This window comes from Leucoraja erinacea, chromosome 21, assembly GCF_028641065.1.
Source record: "Leucoraja erinacea ecotype New England chromosome 21, Leri_hhj_1, whole genome shotgun sequence".
NCBI lineage: Eukaryota > Metazoa > Chordata > Chondrichthyes > Rajiformes > Rajidae > Leucoraja > Leucoraja erinaceus.
The window spans coordinates 9,303,291-9,318,426 of NC_073397.1; positions in this window are offsets into that span (position 1 = coordinate 9,303,291).

A 15,136-nucleotide genomic window follows, 5' to 3' on the forward strand; every position below is an offset into this window, starting at 1 on the left:
CACCACCGTGTTTCACAGATGAGGTGGTATGCTTTGGATCTTGTGCAGTTCCTTCTCTCCTCCATACTTTGCTCTTGCCATCTCTGACATGTTCATCTTAGTCTCATGTGTCCACAAGAGCTTTTTCCAGAACTGTGGTTGCTCTTTTAAGTACTTGGCAAACTAACCTGGCCATCCTAATTTTTGTGGCTAATCCGTGGTTTGCATCTTGCAGTGTAGCCTTTGTACTGTTCATGAAGTCGTCTGCGGACAGTGGTCATTGACAAATCCACACCTGACTCCTGAAGGGTGTTTCTGATCTGTCGGACAGGTGTTTGGGGATTTTTCTTTATTTTCTGAGATAATTCTTCTGTCATCAGCTGTGGAGGTCTTCCTTGGCCCGCCAGTCCCTTTGTGATTCATAAGCTCACCAGTGCTCTCTTTCTTTTAATGATGTTCCAAACAGTTGATTTTGGTAAGTCTAAAGGTTGGCTGAAAGTTGTATTCTTGTTTCTCAGTCTCACAATGGCTTTTTTGGCTTTCATTGGCACAACTGGTCCTTATGTTGATAAACAGCAATAAAAGTTTTCAAAGGTGATGGAAAGACTAGAAGAAAGACTAGATTCTAAGCGCTCCCTTATACCTGCATTAAGGAGGCAATTAAACACACCTGAGCAATTACAAATACCTGTGAAGCCATGTGCCCAAATATTATGGTGCACTGACATGGGGGGGATTATGTATAAACACAGCTGTAATTTCTACATGGTGACACCAAAATGTATAAAATTACCCTTTAATAAAATCTGACAGTGTGCACTTTAACCATATGTGATTTTTTTTCTTATATAAATCTCAAATTGTGGAGTACAGAGGCAAATAACTAAATGATGGTCTTTGTCCCAAACATTATGGAGGGCACTATGTCCTAGATCGAACAATGCAATTCTTACTCGCAGCAGCACAACAGAATATGTAAACATAGTACACTGTAGAAACATAGAAAATAGGTGCAGGAGTAGGCCATTCGGCCCTGCACCACCATTCAATATGATCATGGCTGATCATCCAACTCAGTATGCTGTACCTGCCTTCTCTCCATACCCCCTGATCCCTTCAGCCACAAGGGCCACATCTAACTCCCTCTTAAATATAGCCAATGAACTGGCCTCAACTACCTTCTGTGGCAGAGAATTCCAGAGATTCACCACTCTCTGTGTGAAAAATGTTTTCCTCATCTCGGTCCTAAAAGATTTCCCCCTTATCCTTAAACTGTGACCCCTTGTTCTGGACTTCCCCAACATCGGGAACAATCTTCCTGCATCTAGCCTGTCCAACCCCTTAAGAATTTTGTAAGTTTCTATAAGATCCCCCTCAATCTTCTAAATTCTAGCGAATACAAGCCGAGTCTATCCAGTCTTTCTTCATATGGAAGTCCTGACATCCCAGGAATCAGTCTGGTGAACCTTCTCTGCACTCCCTCTATGGCAAGAATGTATTTCCTCAGATTAGGAGACCAAAACTATGCAATACTCCAGGTGTGGTCTCACCAAGACCCTGTACAACTGCAGTAGAACCTCCCTGCTCCTATACTCAAATCCTTTTGCAATGAATGCTAACATACCATTCGCCTTCTTCACTGCCTGCTGCACCTGCATGCCTACTTTTAATGAGTGGTGTACCATGACACTCAGGTCTCGTTGCATCTCCCCCTTTCCTAATCGGCCACCATTCAGATAATAGTCTACTTTCCTGTTTTTGCCACCAAAGTGGATAACCTCACATTTATCCACATTATACTGCATCTGCCATGCATTTGCCCGCTCACCCAGCCTATCCAAGTCGCCTTGCAGCCTCCTAGCATCCTCCACCAGCTAACACTGCCCCCCAGCTTCATGTCATCCGCAAACTTGGAGATGTTGCATTCAATTCCCTGGTCCAAATCATTAATATATATCGTAAATAGCTAGGGTCCCAGCACTGAGCCTTGCGGTACCCCACTAGTCACTGCCTGTCATTGTGAAAAGGACCCGCTTACTCCTACTCTTTGCTTCCTGTCTGCCAGCCAGTTCTCTATCCACATCAATACTGAACCCCCAATACCGTGTGCTTTAAGTTTGTATACTAATCTCTTCTGTGGGACCTTGTCGAAAGCCTTCTGAAAGTCCAGGTATAAAATCCTTATACCAGGACTGCTATCAATAACTGCCTGATCAGCTCAGTTACATCCATCAGCATGACTTCAAAATATCAAAAGAAGGGTTATGACCCGAAACATCACCTATTCCTTCTCTCCATAGATGCAGCCTCACCCACTGAGTTTCTCTAGCATTATTGTCTACCTTCAAAGTATCAGTGTCAGCAGAAGCTCTGCCACAATTGCAATGTCAAAGTTGTCAAATCCACCACAAAATCAGCTTTGTTTTAGTGAGCAACTAAGAAATACACTGTCAATTTTCAGCCGAGAACTAGTTTGATAAGAATAATCAGACACTAAGTAACTTTAGGAAGGAACTGCAGATGCTGGTTTACACCGAAGATAGCACAAAATGCTGCAGTAATGAGGCGGGACAGGCAGCATCTCTGGAGAGAAGGAATGGGTGACCTTTGGGTTTGAGAAGTCTGAAGAAGGCTCTCAACCCAAAATGTGTCTATCTTCTAAGTAACTGTAAATGTGTAGAGCTGTAAGAACTCAGCACATCAGGCAGCATCTGTGGATGGAATGTGTAGACAACGTTTTGGATCGGGACCCTTCAGACTAATTGGAGTAAGGGAGAGAAAGCAGAAAACGAGAAGTGGGGGTCTGATAAAGTCTGGCAAGTGATAGGTGGATAGTCACAAAATGCTGGAGTAACTCAGTGGGACAGGCAGCATCTCTGGATAGAACAAATGGGTTACGTTTGGGGTCGAGACCCTTCACTCAGTCTGAAGAAGGGTCTTGACCGGAAACGTCGCCCATTCCTTCTATCCAGAGATGCTGCCTGTCCCGCTGAGTTACTCAAGCATTTTGTGTCTATCTTCGGTGTAAACCGACATCTGCAATTCCTTCCTACACCAGTGATAAGTGGATATACATAAACCGGGGTGGGTGGTGATTGGTAGATGGGGGGGGGGGGGGGGGGGGGGGGGGATAGTGACGGACGGATAAAAAGGAGATAAAATGGTTCAGATAAGGAAAGAGAAGGAGCAGTGACATGTAAAGCCGGACGGAGGGATATTGGTGGAAGGGGACTGTAGGAGGTGGAGAAAGAGAGGGAGACAAAAGGGAAATGTGGGTCTTGGGAATGGGAAATTAGCATATGGAAAGGAGCGGGTGGTGAGGGATGGTGAGGGAAATGGGTGTGCACTGTGGTCGGTGTCATGGGAAAGGGAGGGGAGGGAAGGGAGGAGTATTACTTGATTTACTTGATTTGCAGAATTTGATATTCATACCTTTGGGTTGCAGCCAAGCAGAATGTGAGGCACTTTCCTTCCAGTTTGAGTGTGGCCTCTCACTGGCAATGGAGGAGCCCAAGATTTGTATGGGAATGGGATGGGGAGTTAAAATGGTGGGCAACTGAAAGCTCCAGTGGGCCTTGGTAGACTAAGCATGTGTTCAGTGAAACCATCGCCTAGCCAATGCTTGGTCTTGTCACTGTTAAGGAGGCAAGTTTACGGATTTTTGAAGTTCCCTACATATGCAGTTAGTTAGCCCCTGATTATTTTCATCAAATCAGTTGGCCATTTGCCTTCATGGGCTTATAGAGATGCTTCTTGTCTCTTGCGGAAAAGTGGAGCTTCCTGGATTGGAAACTCCACTTTTTTACAGGAGGAAAGCAATAACGTCACTCCACCTAAATGCAGATGACCAATAGAAAATCAAGAACCTAGAGAACAGATGATGGATAAAGAGAGCAAGGTTCAGTGCCTTGCAAATAGCCATGATATACGAGGGTTCTTCCAGACCAAGGGTTCCCAACCTGGGGTCAATTTGCCTCCAGGGGTTAAATTTCGCCTACCCAGGGGGTACATATGTTGATTCTGGATTTGTACACATTTTTTCTCATTGACTGACTGTGTTTGGTTCTGGTATACTGGTATCTGTTCAACTTTAGTTGTTCATAAATAAGTGAAATAACATTGTTATGTGCTATTAACGTTGCCTGGGGTAAACTGGATGAAAAATGTTGGGAGCCCCTGCTCTAGACAGTGAAACCCATCAAGGACCCAAACGCCAAAGGCCCCAACCCACTGAGTGCCAAGAATGGGACTGATCCCATTAGGGATAGAGAGTGGGTCATGGGAAGTCACTGTAATGCTGGACCAACCTTCTTGATGTTGGAGATCATCCCCTGAAGATGGTGATGAGAGTCTTTCAGTTTTCCCTTTCATGAGGGAAAACATTAATGACATCAATCATGACTGTCGTTGATGTGATCAGCTTAGACATCATTGCACAGCAACCTATTCAGGTGAGCCTTGCCACCACTGCTGAGTCGAGGTAGGAAATCAAGAAGGCTGTGTACCAATTGGAAAAATAAGATGGCCCTGTCAACAATTGATATCCCTCCGGAACTCCTAAAATCAGTCAGTGAAGCTTTAGTCCACACTCTTGTCACAACTGCAAAGGGGATATGACAGGACCCCTAAGAAATGCTGCAATCTTGACCATCACCAAGAAAAAAGATTCTGACTGGGATAAATCTTGAGAGATCTCCCTATTGTCTGCTGCAGGGAAAGTCATCACCAAGGCCCTTTTGAACTGCCTCTTCCCAGTGGCTAAAGGGTTGCCCACAAATCACAGTGTAATGTTTCTACTATCTGGATGGATAGTGGACCAATGTGCCTTTTTCAACTTAACTAACACATTTCCCTCCAAGAATCTGGAGGGATTGTGCAAGCTTGTTCTCAAATTTGGCTTCCCTCAGAAATTCATCTCCAGACATTTATCTGTGACAGCATGCAAGCCATGATCCTAACCATCAGGTCCAAAGCAGAGCCAACCTCAATGAAGACGTGTCATACAAGGTGGTATAAGACTGGTGCCACCTTTGCCTCATCACGTTTCGCAATCTTCTGTGTTACATTATTGCCAGTGTTCTCCAACAAACTTCCTGTGGGAGTGGAAGTAACCTTTGGAACTAAAGGGAAACTATTAAATCTATGGAAGCAAGGCCAAACTCAGTAGTTGCACTGCAGTATACAAACTTTGCCTTTGCTGGTCCACACTCAGAAACTAAGCTCCTAGCCTTTGTTGACGAGTTCACTGAAGCATATAAGAAGACTCAAAAAGATCCTCTACCTGCCCATTCCTGAAGCATCATAATTCACTCCTACAATAAAAGTTGTCCATGAAGGCAGACATCAATGATGAAATTCATTACCACTTTCACAAAACTCAGGTTTAATGGGCAGCAGTGATCCCTGTCTTCATTTATGCAGTTGAGACCTAAACTACCTAAAACAAACTCCTTATTGTACTGGAAAAATCCCAACATCACTGTCTCCACAAAGTTCTCCAAATTCACTGGATGGATGTGAAGCAATGTCAGTGTCCTCTGCCAGACCAACACCAACACCAACACCAACAGACCATTATTAATGGTCATTGCAAGCCAGACACCAGACCTACGAAGCAGAAGGTAATCTTGTCACAGGAAGACACTAGCATGTGGATAGAAAAAAAAAATGTTACATCCCCATTGATTCCTGGGGATGTCTGGCTCATGACCAATTAAGACAAAGAAAGAGTGTGGGGGTGTAAAGAGAGAGACAGAGGGATACAGCACAAAAATAAGCACTTCAACATATTGAGTCCATGCTGCCTGTTTACACTAATCCACAGATTTTTCCACTCACTTACAGACCATAGTCAATTACAATTAACATACCATCCTGTAGGTCTTTGGGATGTGGGAAAAAACTGGAGCACCCGGAGCACATAGTCACAGGGAGAACACGTGTGCTCCACACAGACAGCGCCCAAAGTCCGGACGCATTCTTTGGCAGCAGTTCTAATGCATGGATCACTGCCCATGCAGAATGTTATCGGGAACCTTAAGTTCATGAATTGGGAGCACACAAAACTGCTGTTTAAGTGACAGAAGGAATGCACCACCCCACAAAGCACCCATCTGCCCATTCCAACAGGCACCTCGTGCCTCATCTGCGGAAGTGTCTGTGAGTCCCTCGTTAGTTAGCTCAGCCTCATCAGAAAAACACAAAACCAAAGTGACCAATCACCCTTGTTCTCAAGGAGTTACTAAGCTATGTGAAAATTGGATTGAGATTAACGATATGAAATGCATTCACTGAAATGAGTCCTTGTCCAGCTTTTGTTTACACCAGCACTAATAAATTTCCACAAATTAATACATGGTAATCAGGAGTGAAAAATCTGGTTTATTCCCCACTTCCTATCTTGGAATAGGAAGTGGGGAATATACTCACTATTTCCCATGCCCGAATCAATATCTTCCACAAGCACTTGGTACTTTCTGGGCTGTGTAGCTCAACTACAAGATACCCTTATCAATCAAGAAACAAGCCAATGCTGAACATAAGATTATATCCAAAACTTGCCATGAACAAATGTTTCTTTGTCCCCTTATGAACTCTTTGAACAGTTCCAATATGATTAAACAAGAGTGTTGGAAAGAGAATAAAGAGCTAGCTGTGTTAAATATCAGCTGCTTAGGTTGATATACGTCATATGCTGAGAGAAAACAGGATATAAGGTAGGTTTGAATAATGCTAACCTTTCAGCTCAATTGAACACATCCCTTTAGAGTTCCACAGCAAGGACCTCCCATTACGGTATCTTATTGTCTCTTATATGAGTTCGGACTTCAATTTCCTTTTCATCTGCGTAAATAAACAAATACATTTGATACATTTGTGTAACATCTCTCGCATCCTAATTTCAGAACCATAGTTTCAGAATAAGTGTTTGTCCATTTATGATGAAGATCAAGGGGGTTTCTGATTTCAGAGTGTTCCAAATCTCCAGAATTCTCAATGCCAGCCCCTTTCACCACTGTGCAGGCCAAGTCTTTGAAGTCTTTAAAATCTTATTTTAGAGAAGTGATAGATCAGACCATATCATCCGCCATGCCAATTGGTAACTAGAAGTGTATCCACCATTGTTTCCATTCAGATAGAATGGCTTGCCCTTTGCAGAGTTGACCACCTTTTGACTGCCGACTTGCCAATCTCTTACAGTAGCACTCTGAGTTGTAACCTCCATTTATTGACAGAGCATTGTCAAGATCTCTCAGTGCAACACAGTCTGAAGAAGAACTGACCGGGAATGATATCTGTCGAAGCCCTCCACTGATGCAGCCTGACTAGTTCCTCCAGCACTTTGTTTTTTGCTCATGATTCCAGCCATTCTTCGGAACTGTAAGAATGACTTCAGTTAGTCAACTGAGGCTGATGGAGGAAGGGATCTGAATGGGCCTCTATTCCAGGAAGAAGTGATGGTTCCCTCATATCATATTGGTGTAGGATGGAGGTGTAGAAGGATTGAACAAAGGGAGAAAGCTTGAGGTCAGGATAGGAAGAAATATGTTCTATGGGTCAAAAATAGAATGAAATAATGGATCTTCCACAACTGTCCTTCTTGTGCATCTTGGGGAGAAGGTGCGCCGCCTGACCTGCTGGGTATTCCCTGCATTATGATTCTTATTTTAGATATCGCGCATCCAAGGATTGAAGCTAACTCTGATATTTTTATAAATAACCATACCCCCTCCTGGTTGATTAGTATGGAAGCCATGGTAATGTTTCCCAGCTGTGTCTTTCATGTTGAATTGGACCTTTCCCTTCGCAAAAAAAAATGCACAGGTGAGATAACCATGTCAATGCCTGTGAAATGAAGCAACTAGCATCATTAAGTGCAAACTAGACTAAGTGGGACCCGTTGGGTCCCAGCTTCACATGGGAAGGCTGGTCCCTCAATGCAATATTCCACCTCGTCACCAATTCCAATATACACACTCAAACACACACTCCACCTCACAACACACACACACACACACACACACCCACACACATACACGTATACTCTAACACACATACACACACACGCACACAGCCTCACACACGCACATACTTACACACACACACTCACACACATACACACACACACTCACACACACATACACTCAAACACACACGTACACACACACACATACACTCACACATATACGCACATACACTCACATGCACACACACACTGACTCACACACCATATATATGACTGTAAACATTCTTGAATCTACTCACACGGCCTCTGCACTGTGGGGCTTCTGCAGTCAGTGGCACATCCGCAATCAGCGTGACTTCTGCACTCAGCATGACCTGTCCACTAAGCGGAAGTCACAAAATGAGCGGGACTTTTGGACTAAACACAGTTGGACCTAATAAAGCATTTATTCATTCCAAACACATACAGACCTAATAAAGCATTTATTCCTTCCAAACTCAGTCGTACATAATAAAGCATTTATTCCTTCCAAGCACAGTTGGACCTAATAAAGCATTGTAGTTTCAAGCAAAGGCAGGCTGGCAGGCCAAACAACTTATGGCATTGCCATTTCATTTCGAATTAAGCATTGCACTTTCAAGCACAGGCAGGGCAGCAGGGCAAATAAGTCATGACATTGTCATTAAGGGTTAACAAATCATTTATTGCAAGTACATTGCAGACTCACGGTTCAGTTGATTCACAGCTTAGAATGACAGTTGTGGCCTCTCCCTCGCAATCTTGCAGAGTGACTGACTCACGTCCAGGCATCCGGGGTTTTATAGTCCTGCTCACCCCACCCCCACACCCCCAGAAGGGGCGTTACCCTCAATGCGGTGATTGCCAGGCAAGAGGACCAATCAGCTGGTCTTTTTGTTTTTTTAATATACACTTGTATTGGCATTCCACAACAAACACATTTCCATAAAACGGGTTTCAGGTATAATGCTATATGTATACATCATCCACTTATGTTTGTCTTGAATTGTCTCTTTTTGAGGTTTGTACAAAACAAATATAGAAACAAGAACACAGTAAAAACTACAAACACTTAGGTAGGGATCCTTTCTTTACCATATAATCAAAACTTTGTAAAATTAAGTCTGGCCTATGAGGTGTTACATAGTTAACCCAATTTTCCCAGCGTGGCACAAATAAATCCAGTTTAAAGTTAACATATGCTGTTATTTTCTCCATTTTATAAATGTCCATTATGATGTCCGTCCATGCATTCAGAGTTGGACTCTCCTGTGATAACCATTTCTTTGTGAGAGCTTTTTTACCAACTATCATCAATATATTCAGTATTTGTCTTTTTCTGCCAGTCTTCAGGTATGAGTCCAAACAACATGGTCTTACTCTCCAGGGGCATCTAAAAAATGTCGTGTAAGGCATCATGTAACTCTCTCCAAAAATCTCTAATAACAGGGCAATCCCAGAGTCCAGGCATCCGGGGATTTATAGTCCTGCCCCACCCCCAGAAGGGGCGTTACCTTCACCATGATGATTGACAGGCGAGAGAACCAATCAGCTGAGCTCAAGGTTTTTTAAACACTCATAACTTTTTTATTTTCCATCGATGGGAAAAACCCATCGGCTGGCTCAGCAGAGGAGGACTGTGAGTAAGATGGCCAAAATATGCCATTTTTTTCTAAAATCAATATACAGCGCAGACAGGAAGTGGTCAACATGAGACTTTTAATTATATAGATGTAGGTGGATCACATGAGCATGAATGCTGGGCAAGTGGCAGAGTCAGTCTGCCAACTTAGTCACAACTACAAGGTGAATGTGTTTGCATCTTGGTCAGGATGATCCTGCTAGTGCAGGACTCCCAAAAAAGTTAATTTGCAAGTCGAATCAGTAGTAAGGAAGGCAAATTCAATGCTAGAATTTATATCAAGAGGACTGGAATACAAAAACAGAGATGTAATGCTGATGCTCTACAAGCTGCTGGTCAGACCACATTTAGAGTACTGTGAGCAAATTTGGGCCCCATATCCGAGGATGTGCTGGCTCTGGAGAGGGTCCAGAGGAGGTTTGCAAGAATGATTCCAGGAATGAGTGGGTTAGCATATGATGAGCACTTGACAGCGTGGACCTCTGCTTGCTTGAGTTTAGAAGGTTGAGGGGGGACCTCATTGAAATTTACAGAATACTGAAAGGCATAGATAGAGTTGATTGGAAAGGATGTTTCCACTGTTGGGGCAGTCTAGGACCAGAGGTCATAGCCTCAGAATTAAAGGGTGCTTTTTTTTAAAAAGGAGGTGAGTAGGAAATTCTTTAGGGCAGTTAATCTGTGGAACTCGTTGCTGTGGAGGCCAAGTCAGTGGATATTTTTAAGTTCAAGTTACATTTATTGTCACATGCACCAATTGGTACAGTGAGATTTGAGTTACCATGCAGCCTTACGAATAAGGCAGAGATAAACAAATTCTTGATTAGAATGGGTGACAAGAGTTATGTGGAGAAGGCAGGAAAATGGTAGGAGGCTGAGATCAGCCATGATTGAATGGCGGAGTAGACTCAACGAGCCAAATGACCTAATTCTCCTCCTCTAACTTGTGAATGTGAATGTGAACTTGTCCAACGTTAGCAAGCCTGGTTTCCATGCCCTAGCTGTGCCTGAAAAATGATGATTTAATCCAAAGGGTGTGAACCACCCTGGAAATACTGATGTTCAGGCCTCTGAACACACCTGACAGTGCATTTGGTGCAGATATCCTCCAATCCAAGAAGCTGACGACAAAGTAAATCAAAATTCAAATTTAAAATTGTTAAATGTCAACATGGAAAGTTGCCAGTTCAAATGTTAACTGACTCTCTTCCTGGTGGATGCAGAGCTGACTGTATCTAAAGTTGTTAATCAGGACATTGTAATTAAGCAATATTTATGGCCCTATTATATGTGGGCATATTTAAAATCAGATTGTTTTAGTACTCATTCAAAAGGCATTTCGATGGATGTTTTTCATACGTTATTCTTTTGTTGAAGGAAAATGTGAGAAAGTTGGAATAGAAATTGGACACTACATCTGAAAGAGATGAGATTCCTCTTAGCAGGTAAAGCAGACCAATTCCAAAAGACGTGGTCTACGTTTTTGGAACTATTACAAGCATGAGGTGCAATAGTAATTTAAAAAAATAAATAAATAAATAAATAAATGGTATCAGGGTCTGGCAATGGGGGGGGGGGGGTAAAACAACAAAACAGACTTGGTTGGTAGTTCCCTTTCTGCGGAGTTTAATGTTATAATAGAGCGATTGTTTCTACTTTCTTTTTCCTTCTTTTCTAGGGTCTACTTTCTTTCTTTACATCCTTCTCTAACTTCTTTTCCAAGGGGCTTTCTTTTCCCAACACTCTTGCACCTTCACGACTCTTGCGCACTTTCCTTACTTCCTTTACTTCTATCTTTTTCTTAAAGCTCAAAAAATGAAGCTGTACAAAAAATGTATTAAGACATATGTGTTGTGTATTATTGTAACTTACCGTACTTCTAATAAAAATAAATAAAAATAAAATAAAATTTAAAAAAAAGAAATTGGACTCTAGAAAAACACCAGAAAATTCAGGAAAAAATAGGAAGCAATCACGATTTATTCTCATTCGATTTTCTTAAATAAACAGATTAATTTACTCAATACAGATATTAAATGTTGTGTTGTTATGCTGCTGCAAGTAAGAATGTAATTGTTCAGTTTCAGGACATATGACAATCAAACACTTTTGACTCTTGACAGGTTAGTTGCTGCCTGATTGCGTTCGGATGACACCTTCCATCACGGTGGTGATAATTGAGAGTGTAAAATGATTGGGCTGTAATTAGCAAGATTAAATTTGTCCAGCTATTTGTCAACATGACATATCTGGACAAATGTCGGCTCTGCCAGGCAGGTTTCAGTGTTGTGACTCAGGCTGACAACATGTTTAGTTCCGGGGTGAAGGTTTATTTTATTATATGTGGGATTTTGTCCAGTTCCACAACACTGAGCCATTTCTTGATATCGGATCATAAGTCTCCTGTTAACTGAAGATGGCTTTTAGTGATGGTGGGGATCTCAATTAAAAATTGAGGTGAAATAGTCACTCACCATCCTGGCTGAACATTGTCGTGAATGGTTCAACCTTTAAGTTTGGCACTTTTTAGCGAAATACATTTTAGCAGTTAAAATAAAACATGATCACGATGTATCAACTATCTTGACTATATCTCTCTGTCTCAATTCCATCTGTTCTGAAAATGATACCTTTCACACTTTTACAACTAATACTTTTTTCTTCGCCCATGGTTTCCCATGACATGGACCTCAACCGCATCTGTTCCATTTCCTGCACCCTTATAATACCTTCTCCTCCCAAACAGATCAAGGATTCTGCTTGTCCTTGCTTTCCAACCTACCAATCTCTAAAATCAACTTTCATCAGTCACTTCTTCTTCTCCCTCCCCTTTAAGTATTCCAAAGAAACTGTTCTCAATTCTACACAAGAGTTTAGTGTGCAAAGTTAGAGCACATGTAATTGGGGGTAGGGTATTGACATGGATAGAGAACAGGTTGGCAGATAGGAAGCAAAGAGTAGGGTCCTTTTCAGAATGGCAACAGTAACTAGTGGAGTGTAGCAATGCTCAATGCTGGAACCCCATTTATTTACAATATATAGTAACAACTTAGATTAAGGAATTAGATGTAACATCTCCAAGTTTGCGGATGACACAATGCTGGGTGGCAGTGTGAGCTGTTAGGAGGAGGCTATGAGGCTGCAAGATGATTTGAATAGGTTGGGTGAGTGGGCAGATGCATGGCAGAAGCAGTATAATGTGGATAAATGTGTGGCAAAAACAATAAGGCAGATTATTATCTGAATGGTGTCAGGTTAGGAAAAGGGGAGGTGCAACGAGACCTGGGTATCGTTGTACATCAGTCACTGAAAGTAAGCGTGCAGGTACAGCAGGCAGTGAAGAAAGCAAATGGTATGTTGGTCTTCATTGCAAGAGGATTTAAGTATAGAAGCCAGCCAGGAGGTCCTACTGCAGTTGCACAGAGCCCTGGTGAGACCACACCTGGAGTATTGTGTGCAGTTTTGAGTTAGTTTGAGGAAGGACTTTCTTGCCATTGAGGGAGTGCAGCATAGGTTCACCAGGCTAATTCCCGGGATGGCGAGACTGACATACGATGAAAGAATGGAATGACTGGGCTTACTGTATATTCACTGGAATTTAGAAGGATAAGGGATTTTATAGAAACATATAAAATTATTAAGGGCTTGGACAGGCTAGATACAGGAAAAATGTTCCCGATGTTGGAGCAGCCCAGAACCTGGGGTTACAGACTCGAATAAGCAGAGGGGCGTAAGAGTTATTTTGTATTGTTTCTTTATTGAGTTGATTGAGTTTCTGTGTTTTACTTGTGTTTGCTTTCACAAGTAGTTAATTGTGCTCTTCGCCATGTGCTTCTTCCATTTATTGATCCGAATCCTTGAATCCTGCATATATTTAATTACAAGATCCTTGTTGGATTATCCATTTTGCCAGACTAATAGAGGTCACGGCCTCGGAGGGCCGAGACACGGGCCCGCAAAGTCGGCCATGGATGTCGGCACTGGGAAAAATTTTGGGAACAATAATTTTGTCCAGATTAAAGCAGGTGATGGACCACTAGGTTGCCAGGAAATTGGTGGTGGACCTGTGGAGATTAACTTGCACTTCTTCCAATTTTCTATACTCAATGTTGGGCTCATGATGTAGACTTCTTTACTTTGGAGGAACTGAATACAGTTTGAGCGCCTGCTTTGTGGTATCAAGGATGACCCTCAACTTCCAGTAGTCAGTTTAATTCTCTATCCCATTCCCACAATATTACCAGCCATTGTTGTTTTGTTTCATACATTTTCAATGTTATTTTGTTTTTCTCTCTCCTTTTCTGGTATTATGTATTTCATTCAACTTATGTTATTTAATCTACTCTGTGGAAACATTACCACCCAGTTGCTACCACTGTTCCTTGTGTCTTTTAATCTCTCCTGGTCCATCTTAACGTAGATTTTCACTTTAGTTCCTTTCACCCACCCAATTATTATGCATCTTAAGACTTGTTTTTATTACTAACTGTCTAGTTTTGATAAAAGGATATTGAGTTGAAACGTTGACTCTGTCCATCTCTACAAATGATGTTTGAGCTGCTGAATCATCCATTATTTTTCTACAATCAGGACCTGAAGGGTTTAAGAAACAACAGGGAAAAATTAAGATGTTTTAAAGGAGAGGTGCAGCTATTTTCCTTGCTATGTAGCACAGGGATAAACACACCAATGTGCTACAAATACAGTTTGCATTGTTTTGAATGGTTGTAATCATTACAGTGACCCGTGCAGAGCTTGACAGACTGAGGAAGTTTTTGAATGGATCTAGATTTGGTATTGCTTGCTAAGTGTGGATGGATATTGGTTGCTGTCAGTAAACTTGCTATGATCTGCCATTGTACTGCTTGCACTACAAACTATTATGGTTACCAGTAATATGGTTAATAATTGATGTATTTATGTTTCTTATGTATTTATATTTATGTTGATGTGATATTGATATTATCACTTTGTTATTACATTTTTGGGCTTGTAGCAAGTAAGAATTTCATTGTTCTGTTGCCGATAGATGACAATTGAATTTTCTTGGCTTTCTCGAGAGTGGTGAGAGGGATGAGCATTAGCGACACAGTGCAGTGGTAACGTTGCTGCCTTACAGCACCAGATACCTGGATTTGATCATGACCACGGGTGCTGTCTGTATGGAGTTTGTGTGTTTCCTCTGTGACCGTCTGGGTTTTATCCGGATGCTCTGGTTTTCTCCCACATTCGAAAGACGTACAGGTTTGTAGGTTAATAGGTTTCTGTAAATTGTCCCGAGTGTGTAAGATATAAGTGTGTAGTGTATAGGTGATTGCTGGTCGGTGCAAACTTTGTGAGCGAAATATCCCATTTTCACCCTGTATATCTAGGGTTGCCAACTTTCTCACTCCCAAATAAGGAGCAAACGGTCACAATAAAGGACAAATTCCTAACTGCAATTCGTTGACTGACTCGGCCGTGGCTGGGTGAATGATGAGATGGCCCGGGTGCTGGACTGCACACAAAGCCCAGCCGGCAAGCCAGCTGGGGAG